Here is a 5,480-nt window from a genome sequence, read left to right on the forward strand (position 1 = left end):
TAGAAAGTCGAGAATAAAGCAGCAGCCATGCATGGTCCATGGACAAGGGGAATCTGGTCCATTCTCTGACACTGGCTCTCCCCTGTTTGCTTGCGCCAAAAAGGGTGCCATGATGGCTCCGGATCTCGCAGCTCTGCTTCGTGCAAATCGGGACACTGTGAGAGTGTGATTGACGTCGGAGTCCATTCTCCAATTCAGTGTAAATGTTTCCAAAATGAAACAAGAACCGAAAAAGTTTTAATTGTTAATGTTCGCCTGCCTTCTGCATTGCTGGCTGATTGGATTGAGAGATGCTTAACTCAGTGTCTTGGACATGTTTGGAGCAGGATGGCGGCTCATTTCCAATCCTTGTCGTTTCCTTCATATTCCAGCCAATGATTGGGATTCGGGATGAAAGTTTCTGCGTCGAGAATCTGCGAGGGACCATTTGGTCTCCATCCTTTAAGAGGGCGAATTTTCTTATTGGGAGAGCCAGTAGGAAAGTTACCTGTGAATGTTATCTCGCTGTTTCGGGGGGTTTGAAGTCACCTGAGGGTTGTTAAGTGAAGAATGGAAATCTCTACTCGATGTCTGTTTTCAGTGTTCGGCTAGACGAAGATCGTGTGGATGCCAAGTTGATCTTTGGCTTTAACTTCAATTCTGAATTCTCACTGCTTGCTTGGCTTGGCTATTAATGTACTCACCTATTGTTTGCTGACTTTCACCAACAATAGACCACTCTTAACATGTGTTGTTTGTATATAGAAAATTGTCCTTTTATTTTATTGTATAACTAATTTTTTCATTAAAAATATTAGGTGTATTTGCATAGAAAATATTTCAAAATTTGATATAAAAAACGGTCGACATGATAAAATAATTTTATTATTAAGATCTATTATCTATGCCAAGTTTGATTATGTATTTAAATCTTAATCTGAGATCGTTTAATCATTCATGGAGAAAAAACGAAGGATATTTGTGAAAATAGATATTTATCGATGATCTTGTCTGAAAATTGAAGATGACAAGCTGAGAATGTGACTGCTACGTTGACTGGATATAGACTCCGCTCCGCTCTGCAACACAATAAACGTTAGTGCCGAGTCAGAGAAAGAGTCTTGACGTTGGCCCTCCGACGCTCAAGTTAGTCACCAAAAAGAGGAAACAGATGGAGTAATAGTAGAGACAGGCGTGAATAGTGCATAACGCGTACCTCCGTCGGTATATGAACCCCCTTTATATAGTACCTCGTGTGCGACGTGCGTACTTCTCTCGAGACGTGGGCACGTTCTCCAACAGGTTGTGGGTACGTTCTTCAATTTGTCCTATGAAAAGACATGTCGGGAAAATACCTCTGACATCATACCTTAACAGAGCATGCATATCCTTGACAAGATAATAGAAGTTTCTGTCATGCTATCTCCAAGAAGGATATTGATAGATACGACAATGATCGTGCTGTTCGGCGGAGTGAGGTAGCCGCACGGTTGGGACTCGTCCGTTTGGTCGGCCTCAGCTATTCTTCCTTGTGGTAACTAGGTATAGTAGCTTATCTCCTTCCGCTCGGATAAGTGCTTCGGTGACCTTAGCATTCTGTCGATCTATAACGAGCATCTGACGATCTTGCCCTATTGTTCCGAGCTGGAAGGGGGTTGGCTCGGACAAGCCTCTTGCTGATCAAACACTGCCCACACCTATCGACCATTGTAGTCAACCTCCGCTCGACCACCATAGGTGAGCCCTTTGACATCTTGTCATTGACCACCTTGACTTTAACCTCCACGTCAGCTGCTATCTTCGTCCTTTGACCCGCATTTAGTGTGCCCCCTTTTATCACCGCATCACAAGCCTTCTCCTCAAGTCTAGTCGAAGGAGGCTGCAAGTTCGACTGACTGGACGACTAGTGTCTCGGGTGACCTCTGTCGATCGGACACTCTTTGTGCTTAGATGCTGGTCGGCTCATATCTCCTAACTGTCGTTCGGACGTAATGAACATTGAAGTTTATCGCTGACTCGGAGGTCTAAATTGTCGTTCTACTTTATTTACTAACCTAGACGTGTAACTGCCGCTTCGATCATCCCTCATAAGCCTGATGTTGGGTCGGTCACTCGACTTCATGATAGTAAGACATCTATACCGATCGGGATGATTGACAACAACACTTAATAAATTTTTCTATTTCTAAGTGTCAATGCATGATCGCTCGTTCGATGCATCTGTCTTTTGTTAATTTTTACTAGCATTCCTTCATGCATCGCTGTTCAGCTCCGGTGAGGCTTTGTACCACTTAGCATTTCATGAAAATTTTCTAAGTATAACTCCCCGCTTTCCCTATCGTTAGTGTATCTACTCTCATAAACTTTCGCATGCTCATTCTAGCATAAGCCGAACGACTATATCATAGCGATGCATCCCTGATTTGGTCACTACATGACCTATTAACTTTACTTTATGGCTTTAGAAGCCACTTAGCCTTGTTTATCGCTGCCTCAGTTTTAGAGTCGTCGCTCAACTGTTATTTGTCGTAGACTCGAGTTTATAGCCGCCACTCGGCTGTTGATGCGTAGACGAGGGTTTATAGCCGCTGCTAAGCTATTGAAGGTGTAGACGAGAGTTTATAGTTGTCGCTCGACTGTTGATGAAGACAAGAGTTTATAGTCGCCGCTCGACTGTTACGAAGATAAGAGTTTATAGTCGTCGCTCCGACTGCTGACGAAAATAAGGGTTTATAGTCGCCGCTCGACTGCTGACTTAGACTAGGGTTTGTAGTTGTCGCTCAACTGTTGAAGGTGTAGATGAGGGTTTATAGTCGTCGCTCGACTGTTAATGTAGAAAAGGGTTTATAGTCGCCGCTCGACTGGTGACGAAAACAAGAGTTTATAGTCGTCCCTCGACTGTTAACGTAGACAAGGGTTTATAATTGCTGCTCGACTATTGACGTATATAAGAGTTTATAGTCGCCGCTCGACTATTGACGTAGACTAGGGTTTATAGTCGTCGCTTGACTTTTAACTTGGCCGAACGACACAAGAGTATAGAACACTTTAGATTTTTATTCATTGTCTTCCTACATTCACAAGACAAACACTTATACAGGTACATTTGGATTTAACCACGCACCTCTCACCTGAGATGGTTCGCGCTCCAGGACCGCTCAAGCTTTCTCCCATCTTCGTCTTGTAGGTAGTAGAATCCCAAGCGGAGCTTCTGAACGACTTTGAAAGGTCCTCCCCAAGAAGCCTCCAGCTTAGTGACATCATCGACCGACTTTATTCGTTTCCACACCAGGTCGCCGACCTGGAATGACCTTGGGATCACCCTCCGGTTGTAATTTTGCCTCATTCGCTGCTTGTATACCATCAGCCAGACGGTTGTCTTATCCCACGCTTCGCCCACCAAGTCGAGCTCCATGAGTCTCCGCTCGATGTTTTCCTCATCGTAAAGCTGCACCCGATCGAATCCTACTCTGACCTTCACTAAAACTACCGTTTCTCCTCCGTACATCAAATGAATTGGGCACGTCAGTGGAGATGACAATACTAAGAAGTGATCAATTACATTTAATTCTCACTCTGCTTAACTTGCACATAGCAATATTAGGCTTACTACATAGAGTGATAAATGAATCTATTAAGCCCCACAACTTCAAAGAGTGACAAAGAATCTCTAACATGATGATCTTCCGTGGAGGCTCAATTCCTCTTGACTCTTCCTCGTACTCATATTAAAGTCACATCATTCACGTCCTTAACTTTACTTTTGCAAAGCACGTATATAACTAAAATGGCAGATGAGACGAATGTGTCAGATGTTGATTTCGAGTATGTACCCATTGTGCTATGAATTTACTTGGTAGGTGAATTAAAAAGAATGTCGTCAACAAAATTTGATAGGATTAGATGTAGAGGTATGTAGAATTCTTAACACCCTTCATAGATGAGATGTAAGACATTATGAACTTAATTTGATAGAGACTACCAAATTGATACAGTTGCCCTATTATGAACTCAAGGTTATCCCTTGAGTTTGAGTTCTGAAATTTTACTTAGTTTTTATTTTATTTGTTTCTTTAGCTGAATATTTATATTTATGTTATTTTATTCAATGATCTCAAAGGCCTGTGTTTTCAAAAGAACTTTCAAAGTCATATCCTAAGCTGTTTGTTATTTTTTTTTTGCCTGCACCATTTGCAGACATCCCTTCACCAACATTTCCTTCCTCATGTCTTTAAGGCCTGTTTATGGAAGGATTACCATCGCAGGCAGGAAACCCCAATGGGCACTGTTAGTATCTCGAGATAGTTTTGATGTGGTTAATCGAATTAAGTTAGGTCATGTGTATATTTGATGTCTTGTGTCTAAGTGTGCAGGAATTTAGGAGCACAAGAAGTTGAGAGAAAGATGCAGCTAGCAAGAAGGACGACATGGGGAGAGAGTCGACGGGCTCGGTGCATCAGAGGGACGAGGTGCTATGGAAGAGTACGCTGGCAAATGATAAGGAAGCGTGTGACATTTCTGAGGGACGAGAAATTAGAGTGGAAGCTTGCTCGAGGAGAAGGCCGGAAGATGAGTTCAGGTGAACCCAATTTCGAACGGACGAAATCATCCAGTTGATCAGAGCAGCGGAAAAACAAACGGAGTGCTGTGGAGCTGCTGGAGGTGCTCTCAATAGCGTTGAAGGCGCCCTCGCACCTTTTTGGTAGAAGGCGCCTTCAATACCTTGAAGGCGCCTTCACACCTTTATGGAAGGCACCTTTAACTCTTTCAAGGCGTCTTCGACTGGGCAAACAATAATCATTAGCGAAGATAGAGTTTATCTTCGTATGGATAAAACTTGCCATGCTGGAGGCGCCTTTAAGCCTATTGAAGGTGCCTTCCAAGCTCAGATAGAATTTTTCAGGGGCTATAAAAAGACCCCTAGAGCTAGGAAATATTCAATAACTCAAGTATTCATTTCCCAGTAACTTTCTAAGCATTCAACGAGTATAAGAGGCTTCTCCGTCTTCACCGAAGGATATCTTTAGTATTTTTCTTTTGTCTTAGATTAACAATCACGTAGGTTGTAACCAAGTAACCTTCTCTGTCTCTTTATTTTATTAGTTGTTAAATTGCTTTAAGTTAATTGTGCTACTAATCTTGTTTGAAAGTTCGAGAAATACCCATTTTTAATTTACAGGTAATTCAACCTCCTCTTGCCGGCCGCACGAGTCCTAACAAGTGGTATCAGAGTCAAGTTTACTTTAGAAGGACTAACCGCCATCCGAAGCAAAAGAAATGGCCGGATCTAGCATCTTCCCGTCGAAATTTGAGGGAGACTTCACAACATAGAAGAAGCGCATGAAGATATTCTTCAAAATTGACTTCGAAATTCTATTAATTATAAAATACGATTTTGTAGCACCTATGGATCAGCATGGAGCCGAGAAAGAAGAGTATGCATAGACGAAGAAGGAGCAAGCCTACTTCATGGCTAATGGAAAAGCATAGTTCCATTTCCT

The sequence above is a fragment of the Zingiber officinale genome, chromosome 1B (genome assembly GCF_018446385.1).
Source record: "Zingiber officinale cultivar Zhangliang chromosome 1B, Zo_v1.1, whole genome shotgun sequence".
Classification (NCBI taxonomy): domain Eukaryota; kingdom Viridiplantae; phylum Streptophyta; class Magnoliopsida; order Zingiberales; family Zingiberaceae; genus Zingiber; species Zingiber officinale.